Source organism: Jaculus jaculus, chromosome 6 (genome assembly GCF_020740685.1).
Source record: "Jaculus jaculus isolate mJacJac1 chromosome 6, mJacJac1.mat.Y.cur, whole genome shotgun sequence".
NCBI lineage: Eukaryota > Metazoa > Chordata > Mammalia > Rodentia > Dipodidae > Jaculus > Jaculus jaculus.
In genome coordinates this window covers 111,720,300-111,734,608 of record NC_059107.1, presented here as the reverse complement: position 1 = coordinate 111,734,608, position 14,309 = coordinate 111,720,300, and positions in this window count along the sequence as shown.

The following is a 14,309-nucleotide window of genomic DNA, read 5'->3' as shown; positions in this document are numbered from 1 at the left end:
TTCCTACCCTGGTACTCTCAAGCAAGGGGCAGAGCCTCATCCTATCTGCCCTGCCATGGGGCAGGTAAGGGCAGGTAGCCACCCTAAAGGTGGCACTCACTTATTTTCTACCAAAGGCTCTTCTAATAGATACCTATCAGCATTTCCTTGGAAACTGAGGATAAGGACTTGGGGAACACTGAGCTGCCTTTGGAAGCCAGAGCCTAAGGCCAATATGTAGACTGATTTTTTTAAGGAGCTCAAACCAACTCAAATTTCACAATATGTGAAATTGTTGATTATTTTCTCCATGTATTCTAGACCCTGCAGTATATGGAGCTAGTTCATGAGCCCCTTGTTTAAATATTTAGGGTTTTTTTTTTTTGTTTTGTTGTTGTTGTTTTGAAATAAGGTCTTACTGTAGCCCAGGCTGATGTAGAATTCACTATGCAGTCTCAGGGTGACCTTGAACTCACAGCAGTCCTTCTACTTCTGTCTCCCAAGTGCTGAGAATAAAGGCATGCACCACTATGCCTGGCTAATATTTAGGAATTTAAAATTTTTTATATTTATTTATTTGAGAGAAAGAGACAGAGAAACAGAATGGGTACACCAGAGCCTCCAGCCACTGCAAATGAAATCCAGATGCATGCACCACCTTATGCATTTGCCTAACATGGGTACTGGGGAGTTGAGCCTGTGTCCTTTGGCTTTGTGGGCAAGCACCTTAACTGCTAAGCCATCCCTCCAGCTCATATTTAGGAATTTTTGAGCACATTGTTAAACCATGTACATTTTGAAGCTAGCTATGGTAGGAATGTTTAAACCACTGAAATCAGCACATCCGGTAAGTCAGGGCTTCTTCCCTCTGATTCTTCATATCTACAATTGCAGGGTTCCTTCCTTCCCTACCATTTGTCTGATGGAGAAAGCAGTCAATTTTTTTGTGTTTTTTTTTGAATGAAAGTACATTCATCTTTATTTCAGTTTATTTATTTATTTTTTACGAGAGTGAGAATAATAGCAAGCTAGAGAGAGAGAATTGGTGCACCAGGGCCTCAGTCACTGCAATCAAGCTCCAGATGCGTGTGCCACCTCGCTCGCACGTGCAAGCTTGTGCACTTGCAACGCCTTGTGCGTTTGGCTTACATGGGACCTGGAGAGTCGAACATGGGTTCTTAGGCTTCACAAGTAAGCACTTTAACTGCTAAGCCAACTTTTAAGCCCAACAGTCCATTTTATAAAGGAGAGGAGAGGCAGCTAAAACAAGTTTCTAAACAGGTCTGTTCTCCCCTTTCTAGCATTATACAGAGAAAAGTTTGGCTTGTTTCCTTCCTTGGTTAAAATTCACCTAGAAAATAAAACCAAATCACAGAAAACAGATTGATAGAGGGACATCCATGATAGATCTGTGGACCTGTCAGAGATAGGCTGAAGGTTCTACATGAATAATTTTCAGATGGTTCTGATGTTCAGGTAGGAGTTATAATAACCTCTGGCCTAATCCTCACACTGCCTTAAGCAAGCTTGGTGCTTTCATTCCTTATCTTGCAGATCAGCTCAGATGTAGTTTTAAGATTAAATGGTAGTCTATAAAGGGATTTGATATTCATTATTCAAATTTGTTCAGCCCCAGATATTCATTTTACTATATTGGCATTTAAAAAAAAACAGTAGGAAAAAAGACTTATTTCAGAGACTCGGGATATATCTAGCAAGCAAGAGACATAGTATCCTGAAATCATAGCATCTGTCATCGTAGCTCTTTTATGACCTACATTCAGCTCACAGGCAGTTTAGGGTAAAGGTGCTGAAATGATTTGTATATTTCCGTTATGTGGTAAAGCAGAAAAACTTCAGTGTTGTGACTCAGCGATTATAGAAGGTGGAATCATTTACCTGATATATGCAAACCAGATTAGTGTAACCATGAATTGAGATGCTATCAGGCATGAGTCAGGAAATGCAGAGATATGGGAGCCATGGTAATTTCTGATGAAAGGAAAGATAGGCCAGCTTGGTCCCTGAATGAATATGTTCAATATCAAAGGCTGCAAGTTATTTCTAAGATGAACTAAAAAGAAACTAATTTCTGTCATTTCAAGAAGAAAACAAAAGTAATCTAAATGCCATACATTATGAGAAAATGGAACAGCTTTATACTCATAACTTCAGTTAGTCAGAGTTTGGACTCTTCACTCAGGAAAATTTTGCCCACAGTAAGTACCTTTGCACCTGATGTTCCAGTTAAAAGCTATTCAGGTCAGAAGAGCTGGATGATAAAAAAGCCAAAACTGAAAAAATAGGTTGTGTGACAATACTAACAGTCTGGTTCCATAGAGACCCCAGTTTATAAAGCTTTCTTTGTACTTCGTGCATTCTTTCCTCCACTTCTTCTGCTGTGGCCCCTGAGCCTTGGAGGGAGTGACAGTGATGTCCTTAGTGTTGAACACTCCATTGTCTCTCCTTCTCAGGACTTTAATGAATTTTGATTCTCCTCTGGTCACCATCATCTGGAAAGTGAAGCTTCTCTATCTAAAAGTGCGAGTAACAATATATGAACATAAACATAAGCATTTGGAGGGCAATTTGGTGGGCATAATATATCCATTTATACAAATTTAATGCTAATTTTTATTATTTGATTCATTCATTCAAACTACATGTAAAAATTCCACAGATACTTTCTGGTATGTATAACCCATCAATCCCAGTTTCAGTAGTAACCTACTGAAATAAGACACAATTACAACTTGAGGGAAAAAAAAAAAGAAAAGACATGCAGTTACTTTTAGGTAAATTCCATATAAGAAGAAAGAATATTTTCCACTCATTCTTCATAGATTTTCAGTGACAAGTAATTTCCAGTTCTTACTTTCTGAAGGCTAGCAGAGCCAGCATAACTTTTTCTTGTGCCAAGTTCCCTTTGTTAAGCTATTTCCTACATACTAATGGTGAAGGTGTCCATCTAAGCCACAGCAATATATGCTGTGTATGGTCTGTGTGCATGTGAGTACATGTTTGCCTGTGTTAGTGACTCACACCAACACTGAAGGTGGAGTGCAGACAGGATGACACACTGCACTCGCACGGCTCAAGCTGGCTCCACCGGGTCACCACTCAGAATTCAATGAAATGCACAGGTCTCACTCAACTGGACAGGTCTCCATGTAGGGTTAGGAGAGTCCCCAGGAACAGCCCCTCTTCTTCAGTAACTCATTAGTATGCATCCCTTTCCTTTCCCCAGTCTGGCCAGTTTTAATTTGGGTGGGGGGAAAGTGGGGCTAAGAGAAATTGTTTTTGCCCAGTGGTTTACTTACCTAATTTTTACCTTGTGAAAACAAAAACTAAATGCTTGACCCTCTACTTCTTTTATTATATAATGCAAGTCCTGTGGTTTTAATGGGCTATAGAATGGAGTAGGTAATAATGGATTATGTTCTAGTGCTGAATGGGAGACAAAAATGGTTCAATAGGGACTGGGGGAGATGGCTCAGTTGGTAAGACATTTGCTATGCAAGTGTGGGGACCTGAGTTCAGATTCCCAGCACCTGCAGGCAGGAACTTGTATCCATCTTCTGTGTTCTCTTGGTGGCAGCTTAAAGTTGACCATGGAGTGCTATGATGTTTTTAAACACTACCAGCATGCTACTGCTCTGGGAGCTCTTGAGAAGAAAGGGGGCCTTGTCTCCCTTTCCTGAGTGAGTCCTGGAAGTTGGCAAAACTCAGGCTATCTGCTATTCCTTTTCCCATGTCTGGTAGAAAGCAGAAATGGCTGTGAGGTCTGTGGCCTCTCTCAGAAGATGACAAGCAGCACCACCACATTTCCTGGGGTTTTGGAGGCTGTGGGAGAGCACGCAAGTATGCCCTGTGTGGGTAAGGACTCAGAGCTCATTGCAATGGAGCCATGCCTGTGAGCGTTGGTGTGATGCTTTATATTGATTGGCAACCTGACAGGACCCAGAATCACCTGTGAGGGATGATTTAGCTTAGGTCAGCCTCTGGACAGGCCTGTGATTAGAGATTGAGGCGGGAAGATCTACTTTGTGTGTGTGGCACTTTTCCATGGAATGAAGTCCTGGACTGTATAAAAAGAAAAGAGATGGCTAGGCACCGGGGAGATAGTTTTAATAACAGAACCTTAAAAGTAGATTTGAAACAGAAGGAATGCCCATTTTTGCAGGCACAAAATGGTTCAAGTGTTAGCAATTGACATGGATCAAAGTATCAAAGTAATGGTAAACTGCAACCTCAATTCCAACACAAGTTTTCATCTTCCTCCAAGTAGGACTAGATGACTAGAGTTAAAGGAGCTGAAGCCTTTACCGCTGTAGCTCACATGCTCACAGGCTGTCGGGTTGCTCTGGGATTTGGTTGAGTGTTTTGAATATATTAACTCACTCAGCACCACAATCACTGTGCGGAGTGAGCGCCGTCACCATTGACATGGACAGAGTTATGCGGTTACATATAGCAGCTCTGCCAATTAATAAAAATGTTGGCAGTTTTGAATGCTTGCTGTGTATTACTAAATACTCTGTACGAATGATCTCATGAGGAGCAAAGTGCATCTGTTTTCCCCCATCTTCAGAGGAGCATCTCCAGCTGAGAGAGGCTCAGGAATGTTCTCAGGATAAATAACACAGCTAGTAGCATGCAGGGGAGGGATTTGAAATGAATTGGTCTAGTCTAGGCCCTCAGTGTGTAGCCATGAATCTTCTCTATTCATTCTGTTCACTGTTGTATCCTGCCTTCCCATATTGAAGCAGCCTTGCCCTGTTTCTGATAGTTCGCCTGTCCCAAGTCCTCGAGAAGCAGTCTTGCGTGCACATCAACTGTAAATGTTGATTTTTGAGAACACAGCTTTGCCAAAGTACTTGTGAAACTAGGCCACACAAGTGTATCACTTTCAATAGAGCTCTTACTCAGTTTGCTTCCTCCTTGTATCACTGAATTGAGTGTGTAGAAAGACCATTAGAGTTAAGTATGCTCAATTTCCTTAAATTGGATTGACAGGTAAGTGCCAGCCTTCTGGGGCCTGCAGCATCACAGAAGACAGTAGATAAATGTTCCTGACTGATGTGGCAATGAAATGATTTTTCTTCCTGGATTCTGGATGAATTCTTTGCCTCCAAGATATACATGTTATTATCATAAACAGTACAATTAGAAAATTGAAGCACCAAGGTGATTGTAAAATAGCTGAAGTCAGACGGGAGCCAGTGATTGAGCCTGGGGACTTGTGTGTGTTAGGCAAGTGTTCTACTCCTAATTACCCCTTTATTACTACTACTTTTGAAACAAGTTCTCCCTAGTTGATCAGTCAGTCTGACTTTGAACTCCTTTGTTAGCCCAAACAAGCCTTGAACTTGTGATCCTCCTGCTGTGGCCTCCTGGGTGGTTGGGATTGTGATTTAACTGGTTGGGAAGAGGATTTGCTGGCCAAGAAGTCAAACCTCAGTTCTGATGAATTCATAAATGGCCTGCTTTCTTCTGAGAGGGGTAGCTCCGCAGACCTGCATGTGAGAAGCCCATGCATCCTCATACCCGTGGCTCCAATCGGTGCACAAAGGAAGATCTTGTACTCTTAAGGTTAAGATACGACTTGAAGTGGACAGAAAAAGAGGGAGCTGGGGAAGATAGGTGCTATCTGTGCTCCAACACTGCCATGCTTGTGCTTGGTGTGTTGCCTCCTGTGATGCAGAACAGTGGGCTCCCGTCACTACAGGCACTACTTGCGAAGCACTTAGGACGTGCCGGGTATTGCAGAGTGCCCCCGTGTGGGTCATCCTATGCATCTCACAGATGAGGAATCTGAGGCTAATAGAAAATGAGGAACTGAGCCAAGTTCACATCCCACATAAATGGTGAGTCGAGGGCCTCACTGTTGGTGGCGACCCCAGCTTTGAGTACCAGGCAGGCTGCCTGTTGTAAGACGTGTAGCCATCCATCCAGCAGTCACACTGAATCCACACACTGCAGTCCTTTGACTGTGGACTGTGCTTGCTGTGCAGCAGAGCCGGGCTCCCTCTCCGAAGCTGAAGGGTTACAGTGATTGCTTATGCTCCACCATGCATCTAATACTGCTTTCCCTTCAAATGGGAAGTCTGTACTTGATCCATTGCTGTGCTTAATCCTGGAACAAGCCTGCCTTGCGGTTAAAGACCTTTGTCCCACTAACCCTCCCTTCAGCGGGAAAAGGACTCAGTCAACTATCCTTAGGAAAGCTGCATTCTGAAAAGCTTGGCGGGTTTACCTGAGGATGTGACATATATGTTGCAGTAAAGAAAGGAGACATATGGGTGGGGTACCTTTTGGTCTCTATGCTGACATTTTATTTATTTATAAAACAATGTATTCATATGGTTCAAAATCAAAACAATCTAGTTTTATACATAGTTTATTTCCAGATTTCTTAATCTGATTCTAAATTGATAAACATTTGTATTCTATTTGTATAATCCTTTTCACGCTGTTAAAATGCAAATATATTGTATTTGTCTTTCCCATGCTAAAGCTAAGGCTGAACTTCCTGCTGCCTCCTCCTGATTATGTCATGACACATCCCGGTGCTCCTTCTGGGCACTACATGGGCCGCCCCTGCTTCAGAGTACTGCATTGTATGGCTAGACTAGTCCTAAGCTCACAGGCTCCACCAGTAGACAGATAAGCAGCTTGCACTCTTGTAGTGACAAACAGCATCGTAAGGGAAAAACCTGTACATTGTTTTTCTTATGTCTCTGTATTCATAGGGTGCATCCCTGGGTTGAAAGGTAAATAAACTTTGGATAGTTCCAGTTCAGTTGTCTTTGTTGGGCCTCTTCAATCAGCATTAGATAAGAGGGCTTTCTTCTTCTTGCCTAGACAGTGGAGTGCTGGATTTTTGCCAATCTGATAGGTCAGAAATGGTTTCCTTATGCAGACAGTTGTTGCTGTTTTTTTTTTTTTTTCAAACAGGTTGATAATCTTTTCATATGCTTAATGGCAACTTTATTCCTTTTCAGTAACAAAATATATCTTAGGAAGATGACATTGCTTGAGATGAGTTAATTTTTTTTCTTCAGGCTGGAGAGATGGCCCAGTGGTTAAGGTGCTTGCCAGCAAAGCTAAAGAACCCAGGTTTGATTCCCAAATACCCATGCAAAGCCAAAAGCACATGGTGGGGTATACATCTGGGATTGTTTGCAGTGGTATGACCACTTGCTGTCTATCTGCTTCTTTCTCTCTTTTTTACTTTCTCTCAAATAAATAAAATTTTTCAAAGAAATTTCTTGTTCATCTCTGATCTTTTACTTTGTTCCTGAGGTTACTGTTACTTTACCATTCAGAGCACTTTTGTTCATGCAGGTATCTCTTCATGAGCTCTGGAGTTTGAGCCATAGTTAGAAAGATTCTCCCAACTGATGTGACAAGGGCTTTACCTATGTTTTGTATTTTTACAGTTTAATGCCACCTCTTTCATTTATGTGGAGGTATATTGATGCATATTACATAAGCTACGGGTCTTTGCAGCTGACCACTCAATTGTCCCCACATGGTCTGCTGGAAGAGTCTACTGTGATGCCATTGATTAGAGAGACTGCCTTTATCAATTACCAAATTCCTGCAGACACACAGTTCCAATCCTCACTTTCTATTCTTTTCCATTAACCTAGTGTGGATGTATCTGGCTGGTATAGAACATTTTTTTAGTATGTCCTTTTTGTTTTTTAATTTCATGCCACATTGCCATTAGCATATCCCATATGGCTGGGGATCATTCCTTAATAACATTCAATAATGTGAGGGTCACTGGTGATGGGTGGGGAGCAAATAGGGAGAATTCCAGAGCCCAATGAGGACTGAGGAGCTGGAAGGGGGCATGAAGACGCAGGGCTGGCTAGGGTTGGGGTCATGGTGGAGGGGATATGCCTCCACCCATGCCTATGGATTCAGGTCTTAGTTATACCTGTGCTGGGCCAGGCCAGGCATACTTGGAGCGGGTGGAGGGCGGCCGCAAGCTCGCAGCCTCCAGGAAAGTGACTGACATAGCTGCCTGCACTGCACCTCTCCCCCCCCGCAGCACCTGTCTTTCTGTGAGTGGGAACTGGAACTGGCTCCTGAGCCCTGCCCGCAGCCACTGCTCACCCCTCCCCGCTGTCCACTCACATGCAGGACTCTCTGCATCTGGACCTCGCTTTGGACCTAGAGCGTATTTTAATAACTTGATTTTTTTTGTTGTTGTTGTTGTTCATTTGTTTTGAGACAAACGTCTCATACTATAGCTCAGGCTAGCCTTGAACTTACAGCAATCCTTTTGCCTTAGTGTTGAGTGGTGGGATTACACACACAAGCCATGGTGCTGGCACATTTCTGATATTTCTTATAAAGAGAGGAAGCCCTTCTCTCAGGGATCCAGTGAGAAAGAAACTTGGCTCAGTCACCTTGTGGGTAACACTTACCTTTGGTCAGGGATCATTGTACTTAAGTACCAGGATGTCTCCCTCACCAATCACCTTGCCAAGGGAGCTGAATATGATGGATAATGTGGTGCCAGGCAGCAACGAGGAGAGTGTGGCAGTGGGGGTGGGAAGTGGGCTGGTCTTCTGCTCTACTTGGATGCTTGTAATGATTTCAAAATCCCTATTGGAGGATCACTCAGAAACCAATACTGGGAATCTTCAATGACTACCACATGGTATCTAGTTTGAAAGCCTTATGCTACATGACTATCTCTTGGAGTTCCAAATCTTGTGTTCACTAACTTTTCTAACGATTCTATTAATTGGAGGCCTAGAAAGGCAGAGAGAGAGCTTCTGAGAGTTGGCTAATGAGCTCCCTACGCCATTGCTTCTTGTTCACGCGTTCTCAAGAAAGGACTGGGAAGGGGGAATTGCATAAGGCTTCTGAGCATTGTCATCATCCCGAAACATGCACAAGGAAAGATGCCCGAGTCCAAACCAGGCCTTGGAATGAAGCTCAAGTGAGACAAATCTATGCGCAGCATAGGGCAGGCTGCAGTGAGCTCACCCAAGGTGTATGCAGCCTGTGGCTACCTTTCCATATGGCCACTGTGGTGCTTTGATTCAGGTGTACTCCATAAACTCAGGTGTTCTGAATGCTAGGTTCCCAGCTGATGGAGATTTGGGAATTAACACTTCCAGGAGACAGGGTATTGTTGGGGGTGGGCTTATGGGTGTTATAGCCAGTTTCCCCTTGCCAGTGTTTGGCACACTGTCCTGTTGCTATTGTCCACCTGATGTTGGCCAGGCGGTGATGTCCACCCTCTGTTCATGTCGTCATTTTCCCTGCCATCATGGAGCTTCCCCCTCAAACCTGTAAGCCAAAATAAACCTCTTTTTTTCCCCCACAAGCTGCTCTTGGTTGGGAGAGTTCTATCAGCATTGTGAACCTGATTGCAACAGCTACCATTATAGTGTTTATTGTAAGCCCACTGCAGTGATTGACCACTTGTGTGTCACTGCATTGTTTCCTCAAGCAGTCCTAATAAAGTTAGCTTCCAGGGGTTTAGTCATTTCCAAATTGCACACAGCAGGAGCACGGCAGAGCAGCCGGAGCATGCTTGTGTGAATGTGAAGTGGGCCAGGACATGGAGGAGGCAGGAAATCCTCCTTTCTCGATATTACAGGTCTCAGAGTCACTTTCTCAGTAGGGGCTCAGCATTCATCCCTAGATTATCTGTGGTTTGTTTGCAGCCCACCTCAGTCCTTTGCTTGGAATGTGTCTTCATTTTTTCTCACTGTCTTCTCTTTCTCCAATGTTGCAGTGGCAATTCTATCATCTCCATCCTTTTAGATACCTCTGGTTTAAAGAATGCTTCAGGGGCCATTCTGGGGTGTGGCTGGCATCCTTTAACATTTTCACATGTTGGTCACAGATCTACCAATCTACTTGGACATGTTATACAACTCATTTCTAACAACAATGGACTTTTTCCTAAAAGTTTTTTTTTTCTATTTTTTTTCCTAACAAAGGTAATGTATATTAGATAAACTAAAAGTATACTGTTAAAAGTAAAGTTCCCCTGTAGTTCCACCCTGCAGATAACATCATTTTAACTGGGTGGTGGGTCTCACTTTTTTTTTCAATGTTGACAAATTATGTTGATTTTATAAACATGGGCTGATGCTCTGGGCACTGCTTTGCATTTTGCTTTCTTCACTTGGGAAGTCTACCCCACCACTTCCCAAGTTGCTATCCCATCCGTGATGGTGAGGATGTGCTTTGGCTCCCGTGTTTCCACTTATCTCCCATCTTTTACCACACTGCACAGGAGAAAGGTACACTGAAGCAGGAGAGAGGAGTTGTGTTTCTAGAATAATGCTCCCTCTAGCTAGCCCTGTGATTATAGATATATCACTCAGCCTCCCTGGCCTCAAGTTTTTGTTTCATTCTGTAAATTAAAGTGCTGGGCCCATTATTTTAGAAGTTCCTCCCAGGTCCACTGAGAACAGATAAGGACTAAGCTATTTTGGGCACTGTTCTAGGCACTGAGGAAGCAGCTATGAACACGAGGGAAGAAAGCCTTAGCCCTTGTAAAGCTTCCATTTCAGTGCTGAATATACCCCTCTGAATGGCAGAGCAAGATTTCCCAGAACACCTCTTTCCTTGCCCTCCATTTCTCCATCTCCTCATTATTCTCTGATGCATAGCAACTAGGCTCTTGTTTCAACCACTTCCATGAAATTCCCTTACAAATATTGACCATGACCTTTAGCTGATGCCATCCAATGGAGTCTACCCAGCGTTCATTTTCCTTGAGCTATCTGTGAAACATGACATTCTTTATTATTATTGTTAGTTATGTACACAGTGTGTATACAGTCATGTTGGTACCACCATTAGCCTCTTCCCTGTCCTCCCCCCTCTGCAGGGACCCACCTTATTGGGGAATATGGGTCATGCATTGCAGGGTTAGACATCAGTTATGGGTAAGAGGCAATATCTTTGTGCATAATGACCCAATGTGTGGCTCTATCATTCTTTCCACCCTCCTCTTCCGCAAATTTCTCTGAGCCATGTTGGGTTCATTTTAAGTCTGCCTCAGTGATGAGATCTTGGGATCCTCTATGTCTCTGGATATCTGGTTTGGTAGGAGTTGAGTGTTCTCTGTGTTGATCTCCTTCACCCTTGTGCTGATACCAGGTTCAGCAAGAAAGCAGCTCTCTTGCTTATTTCTCCAATTACTCTTAGTTTCAACTGGGGCCCTTTTGAGGTGTGATAGGCTGTTTCTGTCCTTAGGATCTGCATGCATCTGAAAAACAGAAGCAAATTCTCCAATGGAGAGTAATGTTAGTGCCAGATAAATGGGATAACTATTTTTTTTTAAGAGAATTGAATAGGTGTAGGCCCTCTTGTAGCCCATAATTGGTGGGTACTTGATAATGGAGAGTGGGCTCATTTTTGGATATGGTTCTGGCTTGCTTCCCAGCTCCATCTGTGGGTTCCATTCCACTGGGCAGATCAGTTAGCCAAATCAAGAGCAGTTGGTTTCCCACCATGGCTATGTGCCATTATTGCACTTGTGTGAGCATCATAGCAGGTTGTTTGCTGCTGGGTAACTTAGACCACAAGTTGCTTGGACAGATGTTGGCCATTTTCCCCCAGTCGCTCATGTAGCACTTTCCGGCACTAGACGAGCTCACTGTTCTTAATTGATTCTTCTTTACTAATAGTCTCCTGAAACTGGCATCTGAGGACGTACATTCCTCCTTTTGAACATAGTCCACTCTTCTTACTTGAGATCGTGGTTATAAACTCTGCTAAAATTTATTTGTAACTCTAAAGCTAATACTTGATGGGACTTTCTCTGTCACTTGCAGAAATGGTCAACGACCACAAATTGCATATTCACAGCTGAAGCCAAGCAAGGCAACCTTCTGCCTTCTTGATTCAGCTCCCAAATGATAAGCGAAGTTTCTTCATCATAAGCTGCCTAGTGCACATTTTTCACATTTTTATGCCTCTTTTAATGATTTTATGATTTTAAATTGTTCTCAATTGTAGTACAGGAGAGTTGTCTAATGTTCCTAAGCATAATAAGCTGTCCTATGTCATATTGAGAAAATATATTTCAATTCCTCTATCTGCAGCCAACCTTCAACCCATCTTCTACACTGAGGCCAGAGGAGGTAAACATTGATTTCATGTCTCTGTGTGTCAGGCATTGTCAGAGATCCAGCACAGTTGAACTATAACACAGTATATAGTTATATCCATTGGAAAGGTGACTCAAAGAAGACCGACTCACAGGTGATGAAATCCGTGACTCCTAAGTGCTAGAGCATAAGACTTCATGATTCATTTCTGGCTACTCTATCAGTTTTGTGTTTGGTGAATGTTTTCTTGTCTCCTAGTGCACCCCTCCCCCCCCCCCCCGCTGCAGGCTTCCAATTTACTTAGCCTCTCCTAAATATTTTGTGTTTCAGCACCTCTCCGAAGCTACCCTCCATCAATGACCTCCTCGTGCCATGATCTTTACTCCCTAGTCTACACAGTGAGTGAGAATTTACTCAACCGACCGCATTCAGTTTGCACATCACCTCCTTGAATCAAACTTACAGAACTTTCCAAGTAAAGCTGACCACACCCCCTTTTTTGTCCCCATTATATTCTGTATAAAGTTCTAGTACAGCATTGCTTTACCACATTTGCTGTTTAATGTCTTCTTTGCTTTCTGTAGATCTCCTCTTTACACGCGATGCCCTTGCTGTGGGTGAGCTCAGTTTTGGTAATACTTCCATGACTGTCTGAGCATGGGGCACTTTGAACACCCATAGGTAGGACCTCCGTGTCACCCAAATCATAGCCTAAGGGCCAGCATGGAGGAGGTGAGGTATAGATGTTTATTGAGTGAAGACATGGGTGCTGCTCATAGGCCTTGTTAAGCTGGTATAAATGACTGACCAATGGACAAGTCATGCCACTTACAGTTCTTCTGACAACACAGGAGACCGTGTTCCATGAAAAACAAACAAATTTCTGGAATCACCATGCTGTCTCTTTCCTGAGCCACACATCTAAGTTCATTCACATTAACCATTCCAGCACTGGTTGAAGAAAATTCCAAACGGCTTAAAGTGCACAATAAAAAACCTTTTTGCATAATGTCTGCATAATGGAAAATCTTTCAAGCAAGTGCCTTCAACTGCTGAGTCATCTTCCTAGCCCCCAATGGAAAATATTTCTATGCCATATTTTCAATGGGAAAATACTGAGCTTACTGAATGGTACATAATTTGGGTTTGTTTATTTTTTATACTTATTTAATTAATTTATTCGAGAGAGAGAGAGAGAGGATGGGCACACCAGGATGTCCAGCCATTGTAAACAAACTCCAGATACATGTATCACCATGTACATCTGCCCTACATAGGTTCTGGGGAATGGAAGTTGGGTCCTTAGGCTTAGCAGGCAAACACCTCAACTGCTAAGCAATCTCTCCAACCCTGAAAACTTTTTTTTTTTATTTGTAACTTTCTCTTGGGACAATTTTGATTTTCTTTTCAGGGTAGACAGGTTGTCTAGAACAACCGTAGGTAACAGTTGGATGGATCGCTGCTGTTTCACTGTCCTGTTTTCCATATCCTGGGAAGAACACCTCCCATGTGGACCTTCCTCTATGCAAATGTTGTCAACTTCTGAAACAGGGACTGTGCTCAGCCTCAAAATAGAGCCCAATGTTTGCTCCTAACTTTTGTTTAAATATTTGCAACTACAAAATTCTTTAGTAAAGTAAATGTATTTTAAAAAATTTAGTTCCTTATAATTCAGTGGATGATGATTTCTGGAGCAAAAGCAAAAGTTTGTCAGGTACTTAAAAGTTAGGAATTTCTAAGATGAGCGTCTGCTTCAGCCACAGGTAGCGCTCTGGGGTAGGGCTGGGGGCATCTGCAGCAGGGACATTGGTGAGGGATTGTGACACTGCAATAGGAGCCACACTTGAGCTCAGAGGAAAGGATTTCAAATGCTTCTCAATGCATGACTCTCCCTACATTACTCATGACATGGTGGCAGGTCAATCATCTGTTTAAAACTCACTGATGGCTTCCCATGCCCAGAGGAACAAGTGCATACTTCTGGACATGGTCTAGAAACCTTCTGCAGCCTGGCTTTGACTGGTCTGTCTGACTTTGTTTCATGTATTCATTTCTTATCAAGCCATTTATTCAATACTGACTTAGTTCCCACTTTGTACCAGACACTGTTTTGGGCATCCAACAGCAAATAAAACAGAATCACACCCTCATTAAGTTTATAGTCCAGTAAGGTAAGATAAACAATAAAGAGCTTAGAAAAATGGCTTGTGTTAGGTAGTTAGAAATGCCATG